Genomic DNA, 18,695 nt, shown 5'->3' with positions numbered 1-18,695 from the left:
AAACGGGTTCTAATATATATTTGGTAATATCGCGTCAATTAGTTTAATTAAATGGGTTTATTAAAACTAAGCGATTACTCACATATAATAAAATTGGTTTTATTATAACTTGAACCTTGAAAATTGGTTTTCAAAATCGCCATATTACTAAATGCATGTTAGGATATGGCATAATGTTTTTCAAACTAGAATATTGGAAAACTTAAAAATCCCTTTTTCATAATTACCAAGGAAACAAGTCTAACACCATCCTTTTGTATGACACTTAACGTATTAGGGAACTTTAAATGGGATAAAGGTCACCTAACCATTTTGAGCAAACTAATATACTTAGGGTAATATTAACATATTTGTGGGATAAAGGTCACCTAACCACTTGTATGTTAATCTTACATGTTTATACAAGTAGGACGACTTGAATTGGAAACCATGTGATAAAGGTCACCTAAGCATGGGGTCCAATGGTGTTGATGGGATAAACATGCCAACACGAAATAAGGATTTCGAATGGTCCCATACCTCTAGAAGTTGCAAAGGGTTGCAATTGTCAAGATTGACTACCTTGTTAAATCAAATAACGGGATAAAGGTCACCTAACCGAAATTTGATTTATCGTTGGATTCTAGAATTTAATTATTATTTTAAAATTTGGAATAAAAGGGTATTAATAATTAAATTGTTTATAATACTAAAATAAAACTTTGTTAAATTTTGTAGATGGCCGCTAACAATGCTAACACCTCTACCCATAACACCCGTAACCTATCCTTAAGAACCATCCTTGAAAAGGATCGTCTAAACCATAATAACTTTATGGATTGGTATCGCAACTTGAGAATAGTTCTCAAACAAGAAGAGATATCATATGTCTTAGACGATCCCATTCCCGACGAGCCTAAGATGGAAGATGAGGAGGCTTATAACGATTGGGTCAACTACACCAAAGATTCGGTGCAAGCCTCTTGCCTCATGTTAGCGACTATGATTCCCGAAATCCAAAAGGATTTCGAGCATCATGGGGCATACGACATGATAACTCAATTGAAGGAAATGTTCCTTCAACAAGCTAGAGCCGAACGTTTCGAAACGGTTCGAGCGTTTCATGCATGTCGTATGGAGGAAACCCAAAGCGTCTCATCTTATGTCCTAAAGATGAAAAGCTACATCGAAAAGCTTCGTAGGTTGAATTGTCCCGTGTCTAATGAGTTGGCTACGGATTTGATCCTCAACTCTTTGACCAAAAGGTTTGAAACCTTTGTCATGAATTATAACATGAATGGATGGGACAAAAGCATTGGTGAGCTTCACGCAATGCTAAGAACGGCTGAAGCGGGAATGGGTAAAAAGGTTTTACCCGTTCTAACAATCGATGAAGGGAAAAGGGGACATAACTCCAAACCCAAAGCAAGTGTTGCTAAGGGCAAGGGCCACGTCCAAGGAAAGGGAAAGAGGAAAGCCATCACGCCCTACAAACCGAAGGAAAAGAAGCAAAAGGTTGCGACGCAAGATCCATGCTTTGAGTGTGGAGAGATAGGTCATTGGAAAAGGAATTGTCCGACCTATCTCAATGCATTAAAAGATAAGAGGGATGCGGGGCATACCTCAGGTATTATCTTTACTATATATGTTGAACTGAATGTTATTTCTTCAAATACATGGGTACTTGATACCGGATGTGGAACTCACATTTGCAATTTGTTGTAGGGGTTCAAAAGAAGTAAACAACTCAACAAAGGGGACATTAGTCTCTTTATGGGCAATGGAGCAAAAGTTGAAGTCCAAGCTCAAGGAGACTACATGTTAAAACTTCCAAGTGGTTTGGAAGTAATTTTGAAGAATGTTTTGTATGCTCCTAAGTTAAGGAGAAACATTATTTCCGTGTCCCTTTTAAAACAATGTGGCTTTGATTTTAAATTTATGGATTATGATATTCATGTTTTGATGAATGGCATATTTTATTTTAAAGCTATACCCATGAATGGTATATATGAAATAGATCAAAGTGGTATGTCACATAGTAGTTCAATGTACAATGTCAACACCAAGAAACTCAAGAAGGACTTGGGTGATCCCTATCTTTGGCATTGTCGCCTTGGACATATAAGCAAGAATCGCATGCAAACTCTTCGCAAGAGTGGTATTCTAGAAACAAATGAGTATGATTCATTTGATGTATGTGAATCTTGTTTACAAGGCAAAATGACAAAGCAACCCTTTAATAAAACTTTTGAAAGGTCAAAAGAATTATTGGGTATCATACATTCGGATGTATGTGGTCCTTTTAGACCAATGACTAGGAATGGTGAAAGATACTTCATTACCTTTATTGACGATTATAGTCGATATGGTTATGTGTACTTAATGAAACACAAAGATGAAGCTTTTGAAATGTTCAAAGACTTCAAAGCTGAAGTAGAAAGACAACTCAAGACCACAATCAAAGTACTTCGTAGTGACAGAGGAGGTGAATACCTAAGTGATGTTTTTCAAGATCATCTTAAGAGTTGTGGAATTATTTCACAACTTACTCCACCTGGAACACCACAACATAATGGTGTGTCTGAAAGGAGAAATCGTACCCTATTAGATATGGTTCGATCGATGATGGCTAGAAGCAGTTTACCTCTATCATTTTGGGGCTATGCTTTACTTTCCGCTGTTCGCATATTGAATATGGCTCCAACCAAGAAAGTGGAGAAGACACCTTTTGAAATATGGCATGGAAAGGCTCCATCGCTATCATTCTTAAGAGTTTGGGGTTGTGAAACTTATGTAAAGCAATACACCCCAAACAAATTAGAAGTCCGATCCACTAAATGTATCTTTATAGGTTATCCTAAAGATGATATAGGATATTACTTTTACGACCCTAGTGAGCAAAATGTTATTATTGCTCGAAAGGGTAAGTTCTTGGAAACTAAGTTCCTTGAGGAAGGAACTAATAGTAGAACAGTGAAATTTGATGAGGATCAAGAATCACAAGATGATACACAATTGGTTGATACTAGCACTCAACAAGAGGTTGTTGAAAGTGATCAAGTGGTTGATCAAAACACACAAAACGTTCGCAGATCTGGTAGAGTTAGCAATCCACCTGAAAGATATGGATTTTTTGTAGAAGGTTGCTACGTGGTAGATTCTGATGAACCAACCACATACCGTGATGCAATGTCCAAGAATGATTGTGACAAATGGCTTGAAGCCATGAACGTTGAGATGCAATCCATGTATGACAACCAAGTTTGGGAATTGGTTGAACTACCACTCAACTCCAAAGCTGTTGGAAGTAAGTGGGTTTTCAAAAGAAAAACTGATATGCATGGAAACTTGGATACTTATAAAGCAAGACTTGTAGCTAAAGGTTTCACTCAAACTCAAGGGGTTGATTATGATGAAACTTTTTCGCCTGTGGCAATGCTAAAGTCTATTAGGATATTATTTGCCATAGCTGCATATTATGATTATGAAATTTGGCAAATGGATGTCAAGACCGCTTTCCTAAATGGATATCTTGAGGAAGATGTCTATATGGTTCAGCCTGAAGGTTTTGTCGATCCGAAACATCCTAATAAAGTATGCAAGTTAAAGAAATCAATCTATGGATTGAAACAAGCATCTAGAACTTGGAATCATCGTTTTGATGAAGAAATCAAAAATTTTGGATTCATCAAGAACGCTGATGAGGCTTGTGTGTATAAAAAGGCTAGTGGGAGTATAATTACCTTCTTAGTATTGTATGTCGATGACATTCTACTATTTGGAAATGACATTCCAACCATGGAAAGCGTTAAGGCTTGGCTTGGAAGTAGATTTTCCATCAAGGATCTTGGTGAAGCTGCCTATATTTTGGGAATAAAGATCTATAGGGATAGGTCAAGGCGCTTGATAGGTTTGAACCAAAGTACATACATTGATAAAATCTTGAAAAGGTTCAAGATGGAAAACTCCAAGAAAGGTTTTGTACCTATTCAAAGAGGGACTATATTGAGTTCAGCTCAATGTCCAAGCTCAAAGGGTGAGCAAGAAACAATGAAACAAATCCCATATGCTTCTGCTATAGGATCCATCATGTATGCGATGATATGTACTAGACCGGATGTGTCATGCGCTTTGAGCATGACAAGCAGATACCAACAAAATCCAGGAAACAGTCATTGGATGGCTGTTAAGAACATATTGAAATACCTTAGGAGAACTAAGGATATGTTTCTGATATATGGATCTGGTGAGGAGGAACTCGCTATAAAAGGTTACACGGATGCGAGCTTCCAAACTGATCGAGATGATTCTCGATCACAATCTGGGTATGTGTTCACTCTTAATGGAGGAGCTGTCTCTTGGAAGAGCTCAAAACAGGAAGTGGTAGCATTGTCCACTACAGAATCAGAATACATCGCCGCTTCATTGGCAGCTCAGGAAGCTGCATGGTTGAAGAAATTCATTACTGATCTAGGGGTGGTCTCTTCCATTCAAGACCCCCTAGAAATCTTTTGTGACAACGAGGGTGCGATTGCACAAATCAAGGAACCTCGTTCGCACCAAAAGACAAGGCACATAGAGCGGAGATTCAACTACATAAGGGATGAAGTTGAAAAGGGAAAGATATGTATTCGCAAAGTTGGAACTGATCAAAATCTTGCGGATCCATTCACGAAGCTCCTAGAAAGACCGAAACATGAGCGTCATGCGAGTGGCTTAGGACTTCGATATTCTAGTAATTGGATTTGATCTATTTTGTATTAAAGTTTAAAAGACTTTTGTAATTTAACTCTTTTATATGATTATGGAATCTTGAGTTAAATTCTAATTTTGCATGTTTAATCCATGAATAAGTTATCTTATTCTAAAAGTCCGTAGTCGATCACATTTGTGGGAACAAATATGAAGCAAGACTATTATGAACTAGGATTGGTGGATATTCATAAGGAATGAATATAGAACATAGGTATGCTGCCAAGGTTCATAGATATTTGTGGGATACAAATATTGGACTGACCCGCTCTCAATATTACTACATGGAGTCGATTGACCTGATCATTAGTAATTTTGAGTAAAGGAGAATTTCATATTATCCTTAGACCTGAGATGTATACTGGGTCTTGATTTTCACCAAGTATTACACTTTGACTCTCCCCTTCGCTATTCGTAAAAGATGGTACATAAGGATGAGCTCGGGTGGAGTATAAAGTGATAGTGAGAGGCGTATACAGTCAAGAAGGAATTTGTTCCTCTTATGTGTTGAGAGTTTAGATGTCTAAGGCCTGATAAAGTTGAATTGTAAAGAGAATGATCACCTATGTCTCTTAGATCCAACATGACATCTAGTAACAAAGGGATATAATGATAGATTCACCTAAATCATATCAAGTAAGGGACTTGAAGGGATGATGTTATTGAATGGCACTTCGTCAAACACATTAGGGGTGGTGAACTGTTGTTAGGCAGTATTCACCACTTGCATTAATTTTCTATGTATCTCGTGCAAGTGGGAGATTGTTGGAATTACGTATGCCCGAGACACATACTTATACTAATGTGGCTAACTGTGTTTGATCCAAGTCGGGTCATACCCAATAACAAGCTAGACAACACCAAATGTATTCTTTAATGATTTGATCATTTAAACGAATACCGAACACTACGTGTTTAGAAAATTGGTTTTCTAAACAAACACACTTGATAATTTAAATAAATTATCTGGATAATTTATTTATATAAATTAATTATTTAATTGGTTAAATAATTAAGATAGCATGCATGATTTATAAAATTATTTTATAAAGTATAAGATGGAGATGGAGATGTTTTAATTGTTAAAACAAAAACAAAAAAAAAAAAAACAACAAAACCGGCCACCCATGTGGGTGGTGGTTTTACCCAATCAAATGCCTTGTCTCCATGTGATGACAAGTTGATTTATCTCCACATCCAAGACATGCAATTGTATCTTTAATTTTTGAATTTTTCAAGTGTTGAATTAAGTTCATACTCTCTCTCTCCCTCTCAAAACTCACGGCCCCTTTTGGGCAGAAAATTGGGAGTCTTTGGGAGCTCATATAGTGTTCATAAATCCTAGCAATTACTTGGTGTTGTCACAAATAGCTTGGGGTATCACACTCTTGAGGTCTTCTTCTTTGAAGGCTTGTCATTCATCCACCATCTCCTTCAACAAATCACTTGTTCTTCTAAAGGTAGAAGAAGGTACAATTTACATTTGTGAGCATCTTGTTCTTGTAATTTTGATCCTTGTTCTTTGGGTTTTAGTTTTAACATAATGGTATGTTCATAACAAGTTTTAAAATCTAAGCTTCCGTTGCGTTTTCATGTTAAATATTGTTAACTTGAACTTTGATAATTTTGTATAAAACCCAACATTATCTAATACATCTGATGATGTCGACTTTGAAGATTCTACTTCTGAACCATTGGTTGACACTCATGATGATCATGATCTTTAGGAGAATCTTCCCAACCTTTGAACGACGAAGCAACTTATGTAAATGTCACCAGTGTGAAAGATAATGTTCAAGTTCCTGAGAATTATACTCTTTTAATTCATTCTTATCACCATCGGGAAAACATTATTGGTGATTTGAATGAGGGAATAAGAACTCGTCATCAAGTAGCAAATGTGGTTAAAGATCCATTGTTATGTGTGTATGTTGACATTAATGCCTCTGGAACTCAGAACATTGGGCAATACACTTGCTTACTATCCCAAATTGAGCCTAAAAGTGTGTCTATGGCACTTCAAGAACCATCTTGGGTAGAAGAAATGCAAGATAAACTGAAACATTTCATTCGTCTTAGTGTTTGGATGATTAACAAACCAGATTGGGTTAAGAAGGCTATCCCGACAAAGTGGGTATTTAAGTGCAACAAGGATGATCGTGGGGTTATCATTTGAAAAAAATCAAGACGCCAGTCTAAGGTTTTAATCAGCGTAAAGGAATTGACTACAATGAAGTATATGCTTCCGTTGCAAGACTTGAGGCTATGCGAATCTTCTTGGCCTACGAAACTTTCAAGAATTTTAAAGTGTTCCAAATGGATGTGAAGAGTGCATTCTTAAATGGGGAAATTCATGAAGAGGTTTATGTGAAGCAACCTCATGGTCTTAAGATCCAGATTATCCCGAGCATGTTTACCGATTAAACAAGGCTCTTTATGGTCTTCACCAAGCCCGAGAGCTTGGCATAGCACGTTGGCTAACCATCTTATGGATATCGGATTCAAACGAGGGACTGCGGATTGTACCTTTTCTACAAGACTATGAAAGACGTATCTTTTTCTAGTCCATATATACGTTGACAATATTATCTTTGGTTCCACAAACGATAGCTTGTGTAAACAGTTTGAGAAGATGACGCAAACGAAGTTCAAGAAGAATTGATGGGAGAATGAATTTCTTTTTGGGGTTACAGGTTCACCAGACAGATTCAGGAATTTTTATTCACCAAACGAAGTATGTGAAAAATTTCTTGATCGCCGATTCAAGATTATTGCGGAAAAAGTACCCTCAACTCCTCTCCCTGTGGGCCACAATTTATCACCAGATGAATTGGAGGATACAATAGATACAACCCTCTATCATGCGATGATCAGTTCATTGATGTATCTAACTGCTTCTCAAAATGATATCATGTATGTTTATGTGCCAGCTATCAGTCGAGTCCCCGAGTGACTCATATTGCGGCGGTTAAGAGTATCTTTCACTATCTGAGAGATAATCCTGACATCGGGTAATGGTACCGCAAGGACGATAGTTTCGACCTTACTACTTATACATATTCATAATACGGAGGTTGCAAGATCAATTTAAAGTCTACAACATCGAGGTGTCAATTCTTAGGATTCTGACTTGTTTCTTGGCAGTGTAAGAAGCAGGCGATAGTCTCTAATTCAACCGCTGAAACGAATAGGTGGCAGCCTTGAGTTGCTGTTCACAAGTTTTATGGATCCAACAATATTTGTGGGATTATGGTTTGAAGTTTCTTACTACTCTTATCTACATTCATAATTTTGCTAATATATGTATTACTAAAAACCCCACACATCATTCTTAAAACCAAGCACATTGAAATCCGGTATCACTAAATCCGTTATCGTTTGGAAAAGAATAATCAATTTTGAGAAAATACATATGGATTTCCAGAATCTTGACCTTATTACCAAGGCATTTGATAAAACGAGACTTATATATTTGTTTGGTTTAAAAGCTTTTTCCATAAATGCAATTGCTTGGTTAATCAATTTTATTTTTTATATAGTTTTTCGTTAATTTTCTTTCATTATATTTTAGATTTTTTGCGGAGAATATTAGAAAAAAATTCAAAAAGATTATGTTTTCTGTCTAGATATATAAAAAATACAAAAACTTTGAAAAATATAAAACTTTGAGAAATTTGATTCGAACTTATGGGAAGTGAAGTTACATTGACTTAACGTATCTAGCATATTGATAAATTAGACTAATAATTGTCGTAAGATTAATTGCATGATGTGTGAGATAGGCTTGACAAGTCATATAAGTGTTGATAAGATATAAACTTCAATGCTTGCCAATTCTAGTGGTACAACATCTTAATGCATAGTTAATATATGTTTTAAATTTCAAAAAATTAAAGATTGTTGTGGGTACATACGTTCACTTTGTAAAGAAATTCAACTTATTTTTCTTTTTATTTTGCAAACAAATTCAACTTTATTTTTTCTTTATTTTTATTTAAATCTTTTTTCTCTTTGTGTGATAAGATTATCCGACCTGAGGATTAAGATTTGAATATTCTACTTTATTTTCTTTCGTGTTTCGTATAAAGCCTTGGACTTTCTCCGCACGATAATACGGTATTATCCGAATTTATTGTTAAGCCTTCAACTTATTGTATATTTTTATCTTGGTAAAATGGAACCTTATCTGCGTGTAGTAATATCTATCTTAAGGAAAAATTTTAACCTTCTTCTTTATTTTACTTTTATTATTTTTGCATGGGTCATAGCTAATCGTACTAAATTTTGACAAATAATACATGTGACAATTCAATATATAAGATAAAGATTGTGTTTGAATATGATTTGTGCTTAATTGAATCTAAAATGTATCTTAAGGCTTTTGAAAGTTTTGTGTAAAGTTTAAAGTGGATAAATATATCTGCAATCATCGTTGGATTATGTGCATTATATTGTCAAAATTAAAGTGTATCTTAGAAAGTTACTAGTCAATATAATCCCATGTTGCGATCTTTCTCACAAAAGTATATACTGCTTATCGTATTTTGATTTTTTATTTGATTTTTTCTTGAAGATTCAAAATATATTTTGGTGTGTTTTGATATAAACTTTGAAAAGGACAAAAAGATTTTATGTGTGTTTTAGCTTAAAATTATAAAATTCAAAGATATTTTATTTATGATTTTTTCGATCTCTGAGTTATGCGAAATTAAAATTGATAAAATCTTGGATTTTACCATCTTGTTCAAACTTTTACCCATGATTTTAAGTTGATTTTGTTGGGTTTTCTTCAAGATATTGGTTTTGAAGGGTAAGTTATGGATTTAACAGGGTTATATGGGTAAATTTCCATCCATTCGCTATCATTTGTCTTCATTCACTATGTGTTTATAGCGAATGGAACCCATTATCTAGTTAATTTTAGCGAATAAGACTCATTCTTCTACATTCGCTTCTGTTTCATAGGCTAACATTGAAGCGAACGAGCACTCTATCGTCAGTGTGTTCAACTAATGAATGGACATTCACTACATTTGTAGGGAATGAGCCCAGTGTGTTCAACTAATGAATGGGCATTCACTACATCTGTAGGGAATGAGCCCATTCTGTGTATTGGAGTCTGTGTCAAGAACTGTACATGGTATCAATATCATAATACGACGAATGAGATTTCATTCGTCAACCAATATTTACCTCAATAATACCTCAATCTACCCGAAACTCTGTCACAATTTTTTAAAACTATATATGTGTGATCTTTCATTGATAATCATCAGTATTCTTCATCGCTTGGTAGATTATAGTTCATATTGATAACTTAATTGATATTTTGGATTGATTTGATAGGGTTTTAACGAATAAAACCCAAAGAACTTAAAACGAATCAATTGATAAATAACACATGGTTAAAAATGAAATTAATGAACATTTGTACATTATCGATCATGTATATGTTAAGGTATAACATGTTTTACATGTTAATTGAGGTTTTCCAGTTAATCAAAATTTGAATTTCATGTTGACTTTCTAGGTTTTAATTTTGACATTGACGTGTTCGTCAATTTCTTGACGCATTCGTTATGTATCTGTAACGAATGGGCTCCAGTCGTTATTACTTTTAACAAATATAACAAATGGATCTCATTTGTTAGTTTTAACAAGAGAATGAGGCTCAACTGGATCAGGATGTGAAGATTTGTAGCGAATGAGTAATTCGCAAATCCAGTTTAGCGAATGAGAATAATCCATTTGTTATTACTTAATTGTTTAATGAATGAGGGTAAATGGTCAATCCTTATATGTTTTGAAGTCTAAACGTGCTCGTTTTTACAGATTTGGCTGAAAAAGAGCATGTTAATGTTCATGAGGGTGAACTAGAGCAACCTATGATTTAACAAGCACATGTTATTCAACAACAAATCAAACAACCTGCTGCAGAGCCTGAGCAACAAGATGAAGAATATGATCAGCCTGTTGCTGTTGGTTGGGTGGCAGACTACAACATTCAATGATATACCATGCCATTTCTACAAATCTCCCGCTGTATTACAACATCATTAGACCGTTTTGGGAGACAGCTTGGTATGTATCTATTGAGAATCATACTACAGCTGAAGTTCAGGGTCACAAGATTATCATTACACCTTAGATCATTCGTAGTGTTTTATTATTTGATGATAATAACAATGACGTCTACCAGAAGTCTACCAGTATGATAAATGGGTTGTTTGGTAGACTGAAGTATGCTGGGAATCTTGATGCCTCTCAATACAACAAAGCTAAACCCCTGTGAGCAGCACAAGGATCTACTCCACGTCTTGATACATTGTTAAGGTGGACGTAGAGGTGGTTTTGACTAATGTCGAATTATGATACAGTATGCCATGGTTGTCTTGGTGCCGAACAAGCCGTTTAATTTTTTTGAGATAGTATTCTATCACTTGAAAGAGAACTATTCTACAAAGACAAACAAGTTTCTCATGTATCTCCGCTTCTTTCAAATGATCATTGATAATTTGGTGCCTAGCTTGCCGAAAGATCCATATACTAGAGCTGATCTTATCAATCTTGAGCATATGAATGAAGAAATGATGAGAAAAATTATGGTGTATAGAAGCAAGATTGAGCAGACACAACCGAAGTTTAAAAGATTGATTGGTCATTTGGGTAGTGAGTTATACCAGCCGCCACCTAATGATCATTGGAACCACGACGATTTTGATTCTGAAGGAGAAGACAACCACGGTGGTGGTGGAGGTAATGATGGCGGTGATAGTTCTAATGGTGGTGATGGTGGTGTTGCGGCACGTAAAAGGAAAGCTAAAGGAAAGGTTGTTGCTACTGATGATCCTCCAAAGAGAAGAATAAGGGGCACATGAAAGCTAAAGGAAAGGTTGTTGCTACTGATGATCCTCCAAAGAGAAGAATAAGGGGCACATGAAAGCTAAAGGAAAGGTTGTTGATACTGATGATCCTCCAAAGAGAAGAATAAGGGGTACATGTGTATTTATCCAGGACCCGGATAGATGGTTCCGAGAGCTGTTCCTTCTACAACTGTTACTACTCCTACACTGGTTGCTACTACTATTCCAAGTAATCTAGTGGTTAGTTTGGTGACTACTGCATCTATAGATTCGAGACTCTCATCCATCCCGCGACCTATGTTAAATCAAATTCAATCTCCGATTCTTTCTCCACAACAAGCTATTGCTACTACGAGCCCCACAATGTCTGATGAAACTGTGGTGAGGCCTACTATGAGGCTTACTCCTCCATTCATGCAGTTCAATAGACCACAAGGTTCTTTGATACCTCTTCCTCCTGTTTTTTTATAATATTTCGGTTCATGAAAAAATGTTCCATCTTATGAACCTTGTTCATATACAAGCAACACATATGAATATTGATCGGGCAGTTCAAGAAATTATGAGAACTGATCAGTTAAGGATGATGAGGGGGATACAATATTTAAACAAGGAAAATGATAAGTTGAAGGCCCTGGTGCCCGCTCAGGGGGAGAGATTAGAGAAGCAGGATGAACTAATCCGTCAATTACAATGCAAATAAGATATGCTTAAGAAACTGAAGGATTGGGATCATGACAATGATCCTAAAGCGGGCCGATCTGATCAGCAACTAGGTGCTTCAACATCTGGTCCAAAACCTGCTGACGTGGAGTTAAGCAGGAAGCAGATTATGGTTTATCATGATTCTACTGAAGTCCAACCCATCAACATGATTATAGTGAAGTTGATTCTATTTTTTGACATGACCGGAGTTGTGTTGAGTTAGGTTAATGCTGACGAGATTGAAGAATGCAAGTTTGTTGATCACAGCCTGACAAAAGAACAAATCGCCATATTGTTGAATCTAAACAAAGAGGACGTGAGGAATTGGAGAAAAGGGTGGATGTTGAAGTTGAGGATGTTGGTGATGTGAATGTTGATCCAAGTATTCCATATGGGATACTTGTTACGATGATGTAGATATGGAGAATATTACGGCTGAGGAATATCCCGACATGTATACAAGGAGAAATTCTAATGAGGGAATTCCTTTCTTCACAACTGAACATTTCAAGAAGGCCGAGGAATAGTTGGGTAAAGAAAAGGAGATAGAAAGAGGAAAAATATTATAAACTGCTGAATCAAGACAAACTTTAGATGGTATGTTTCAGTATAACTCGAAGAAGTTCAACAAGTGGCTAGAGTGTAACATCCCGGAATTTCCAAAATAATATTAATTATATTACTTAATAATAGATGGGAAGTTTACTCGGGTTGTCAGGAAATAAATAATAGAGTAGGAGTTGGTATGGGTCGGGCTAGTGTTGGGTAATGGATGTGGGTTATGGACTTGGATTAATGGAGATGGGTTAAATGAGAGTGGGCCTTAGGTCCATGGGATTTAAGGGATATAAATATCCCCTAAACCCAAAATATCTTTCATTCCATTTGCTTTCTAACACCCCAAAACACACACACCACACACCACAACTTCGCCGGCCGGGCCAAGGGAAGAATCGGCCAGATCCGAGAGAGAGAGAGAGAGAGAGCGGTTGGTTGTGATTAACAAGTAAACAAGATCCAAACAAGCTCAAAAAGGTATGATTCTTGATCTTTGAAGTTTAAAGATCCAAGCTTCTTAGTGTATAAGCGACCGAAAATGGTCGGGAAGCGTAGTGGGTGATATTGAACCATAGAAAGGGTGTTAAAATCGCTCAAAATGCTGGAAAGAAACCGAACAGCGGCTGTCTGGGCAACTTCGCCTGCATCTGGGAAACTTCGCCTTCAAAGCGATGAACTTCGCCTGCAAGCTAAGTTCGCCTGATGAACTTCGCCTGCAAGCTAAGTTCGCCTGATGACAACTTCGCTGTAAAGCTAAGTTCGCTTAAGGTTTAACTTCGCCTAAAGCCAAGTTCGCCTAAGGTTTAACTTCGCCTAAAGCCAAGTTCGCCTAAGGTTTAACTTCGCCTAAAGCCAAGTTCGCCTGAGGTTTAACTTCGCCTAAAGCCAAGTTCGATTAGAAAATAAATTAAAAGCGATAAGTTAAAGTAAGCTAATACTAGGCCACCAGATTAGATCAGGCGAGTATTGATACGTGTAACTTGTACAGTCAGCCGAGCTCAGTTAAAGAAGGGATTTACAGCTATCAGAAAAAGAAGCAGAGTTCAGGTGAGTTTCTAGCCCCATTCCTTGTTATGTTTTCGGGGCTGTGTGCATACTCGATATGTTTGTTAATACACTTATCCTAAGAGATAAGTGTATGCCTTATGTGGATAATGGTGAAATGTATGAATGATTGCTTGATGGTACGTGAACGATCTTCGGATATTGCACGTACTGTCAGGTTGTAACGCTATGTATAAGGTAAGTATGTTATGTATGTTTATGTGTATGAACATGATAGAGATAATAGAAGAAAGAAATGATAATGTATGGTTGTATGGTTACGAAAATGGTAGCCTAATAATACTCGAGGTATGATGTATGGCTGTATGGTTACGAAAAGGGTACCGAGCCCTACTAATACTCGAGGTATGATGTATGGTTGTATGGTAACGAAGAGGGAATCGAACCCTACTAATATTCGAGAACTAGGGAACCGAACCCTACTAATATTCGATATTGCACGTACTGTCGGGATATAAATAAAGATATTAATATTGTATGTAATGTAAGGATGATGTATGAACATTATGAATGAAAGCTTGTCGGTACGTGAACGATCTTCGTATATTGCATGTATCGTCAAGGGAAGTGAATAGCTCCTTACATGGATATTAAATAATAACTTATAAATAGTGTTCCTTCTATGGAAAGTATAGTGTTCCTTCTATGGAAAGTATAGTGTTCCTTCTATGGAAAGTATAGTGTTCCTTCTATGGAAAGTATAGTGTTCCTTCTATGGATAGTAAAGTGTTCCTTCTATGGAAAGTATACAGAGTGTTCCTCCTATGGAAATTATATATAGTATGGTAATGGTAATGGTTCTTTTAATAGATATTACGTGACGATCCTCCTATGGATATTTATACGAGGGTAAGGTAGTAATATATGTCTTCGGATACGGGAAGAAATATATGGGAATAAATTGTATGTTGCCTGATTAACTAGAACTCACTCAGCGTAGCTGACTTTTAGTATGCACGCAGGTGAGTTGATTATAGAGTTAGCATGAGGATGACACACGGCATGGATTGAACGGCTGGCATCTGAAGAAAGAAGTAAAGATGTTTTAAAAATAAAGTTTTGTGTTATGGTATCAAAGAAAAGATTTAATGTTTTTTAACAAATGATTGATGTTTTATATTCCGCGAAAAGTTTTAAAAAAACTCTGATTTGAAGAACTGTGTTTATGAGTAAATCCGACGCTAAAGTAGGGTCACCGGGTTCGGGGCCTTACAAGTTGGTATCAGAGCAAAGTTCGAGAGATTTAAGCATCCTACATGCTTAGACTCGAACAGAGAATGGGATTAAAGTAAGAAATGAAAGAAGATGCCAGTTCAAGATAGCCATGTGTCACACAAGCAAGCTCGGTAAAGGTAAAAGTATATGATTAATTTCATGTATAACGTAAGAATGTGTAAGGAAGTTAGCTTAATTGCTATAGAAAGAATGTTTGAATGTTAGCTAAATTGCTAAAAAAAAGGAATGTGTGTATGCTAGCTTAATTGCTAAGGATAAGAATGTAGGTTATATGTATGATTATGGTTGTGTGTGAAGTAGAAACTAGCACAAGTGAAATCACAAAGGGAAATATGTAGAACCTGAGGAGTAATGTTAAGAGTTAATTACACTTGGCCACTGTCATTAACTATTTACCTTACGAATCATGTGCTAAATAATTCCTAGAGAGATAACGTTTGTGTTTCCTTAGAGATAAGATAGATGACCGATACAAAGGAGGTCGTACTGGACGCTGTAGTAAAATACGTTCCAACCAGACACCCTTTTTGAAGAGGGTGACAAAGCGATGTACGAAAGCAGCAGGACTTCAACTTTAGGAAGTATTGAAGAAGGACCACACTTGGAGCTTGTAGTAAAATATTAATGGAGTTGCTAAAATTGTATCGCACTACAATGCCAAAAATGTTCTCTGAAGCATCAAATGCAGCTCGAACTGGGAAGTCCAAGTGGAGGCAACATGAAAGAAACGGAGATAAGCCAACTAGAATGAGTCAAGAAATGTAGTATGTCTGCAATGGTTAACTCCATAAAGGAACTTGCTGGGATCGGGAGTAACGAAGCGAATGATGAGGAAGCGGAGGTGATTGAGAAGGACGGTGATTGTCAAGATATCCTGAGTAAACATGCATGAAAGGATGAGGCTACATAGTGTAGTGAATATGAAAGAAGACGCTAAGAAGTATCTAGTTGTGTACCTGAGACCATATGGAAGAGACCACTAGCGATACTTTCGTTAAAATATGAGGATGGTTAAGAATTGTAAGGTAGAATTAGAAGGATGTGAGTTCCTTGCTACTCTTTATGATTGACCTTAAGAGAGTTCGATGTCGTTTGGGACTGGATTTGACGTTTGAGCTTAAAGCTCGTATAGAAGGTAAGAATGAGTTGATAATGTTTAAGTCTTTGGATGAAGGTCATAAGTCTAGATGTCGGTTATAATGAAGGCGTATACTAATGGAAGTCACATGCTTAAGTAGAAGTCAAATGAAGATGAGTCCATGGTATGTGACAGCTATGGATATACTTGATACTTTGCATACACAGATAAGAACAACCCCATGTGTTACGAATATGGAGCCGACGGTCACACCGCAAGAGGATGCTAGAAACCAGGGACAAAAGATGGAAAGACATGCTAGGAAAGCGTAGATAGGGTTTAGACGAGTCTTGGCACAAATGATTAGTGAGTAATTGATAATCATGTGATCATGGAAGGAAGTCCTCTGGAACGGAAAGGATAGAATGGTATTATAAAAGAAAGTCAAGACATGCCAGAAAGGAAGTCGGTTAAGGTAATTGGTTAAGATAGGTCAGGCAGCCTGATATGCAATGGCAAACAACAATGGATTCATAGGACAACGCGAGGCTTGATTAGTCAAGAAAGAGGGAGATGTATCATCATGGACTTCATGATCAAGCTACCTTGGACAGCTATAACTCATGAACCTTACATGTTGATGCAGAGCTGAAAATGAAAGAAGGGATAAGTGGTGACTTAAGGAGTTCTCCGACAAGTTATGCAATGAATGCGCTTAAGAATTGCAAGAAGTGTTCTCTCTCAAGGAATAGACAAAGGGATTTCTAAGAAGTAACCATTAAAAAGAAACTGAAGAGGTTTCCTTTTTTTTTTGGAATTAATATGTTCTGAACGTATTGCAAAGCAGTATATTTGCTAAAGGTTGTAACGGGACGGAATGATCATTCAGTGCTAAGTGTAATGATAGTAAGTGCAATGTTTCTATTTAAAGGACAAGAAAGAAGAGTATGCTTGTGGAAGCGATATGCACTTGCAAAGTCTGGATAAGAAAGTGTATCACCAAGGACTTCATGGACAGGCTACCTAGGAAGCTAAAATTAATTAAAATCACTCGTTGATTGAAAGACAAAGGATAAACCGGTAAGTTAGGGAGCTAAGTCGGTTCAAGAAAGAATGTGAATACAGGAAGTATTCCTTTTACAAGGATTAAGCAGGTTTCGAGGACGAAACCTCTTATAAGGAGGGTAGACTAGTAACATCCCGAAATTTCCAAAATAATATTAATTATATTACTTAATAATAGATGGGAAGTTTACTCGGGTTGTCAGGAAATAAATAATAGAGTAGGAGTTGGTATGGGTCGGGCTAGTGTTGGGTAATGGATGTGGGTTATGGACTTGGATTAATGGAGATGGGTTAAATGAGAGTGGGCCTTAGGTCCATGGGATTTAAGGGATATAAATATCCCCTAAACCCAAAATATCTTTCATTCCATTTGCTTTCTAACACCCCAAAACACACACACCACACACCACAACTTCGCCGGCCGGGCCAAGGGAAGAATCGGCCAGATCCGAGAGAGAGAGAGAGAGAGAGCGGTTGGTTGTGATTAACAAGTAAACAAGATCCAAACAAGCTCAAAAAGGTATGATTCTTGATCTTTGAAGTTTAAAGATCCAAGCTTCTTAGTGTATAAGCGACCGAAAATGGTCGGGAAGCGTAGTGGGTGTTATTGAACCATAGAAAGGGTGTTAAAATCGCTCAAAATGCTGGAAAGAAACCGAACAACTGGCTGTCTGGGCAACTTCGCCTGCATCTGGGCAACTTCGCCTTCAAAGCGATGAACTTCGCCTGCAAGCTAAGTTCGCCTGATGACAACTTCGCTGTAAAGCTAAGTTCGCCTAAGGTTTAACTTCGCCTAAAGCCAAGTTCGCCTGAGGTTTAACTTCGCCTAAAGCCAAGTTCGCCTAAGGTTTAACTTCGCCTAAAGCCAAGTTCGCCTAAGGTTTAACTTCGCCTAAAGCCAAGATCGCCTGAGGTTTAACTTCGCCTAAAGCCAAGTTCGATTAGAAAATAAATTAAAAGCGATAAGTTAAAGTAAGCTAATACTAGGCCACCAGATTAGATCAGGCGAGTATTGATACGTGTAACTTGTACAGTCAGCCGAGCTCAGTTAAAGAAGGGATTTACAGCTATCAGAAAAAGAAGCAGAGTTCAGGTGAGTTTCTAGCCCCATTCCTTGTTATGTTTTCGGGGCTGTGTGCATACTCAATATGTTTGTTAATACACTTATCCTAAGAGATAAGTGTATGCCTTATGTGGATAATGGTGAAATGTATGAATGATTGCTTGATGGTACGTGAACGATCTTCGGGTATTGCACGTACTGTCAGGTTGTAACGCTATGTATAAGGTAAGTATGTTATGTATGTTTATGTGTATGAACATGATAGAGATAATAGAAGAAAGAAATGATAATGTATGGTTGTATGGTTACGAAAAGGGTACCGAGCTCTAAT

The sequence above is a fragment of the Bidens hawaiensis genome, unplaced genomic scaffold, assembly GCF_021521415.1.
Source record: "Bidens hawaiensis isolate Kalapana, Puna unplaced genomic scaffold, B.hawaiensis_p1.1 tig00043069_1, whole genome shotgun sequence".
Taxonomy (NCBI): Eukaryota; Viridiplantae; Streptophyta; class Magnoliopsida; order Asterales; family Asteraceae; genus Bidens; species Bidens hawaiensis.
The sequence above is the reverse complement of the archived record's forward strand: the minus strand, read 5'-3'. Positions refer to the sequence as shown.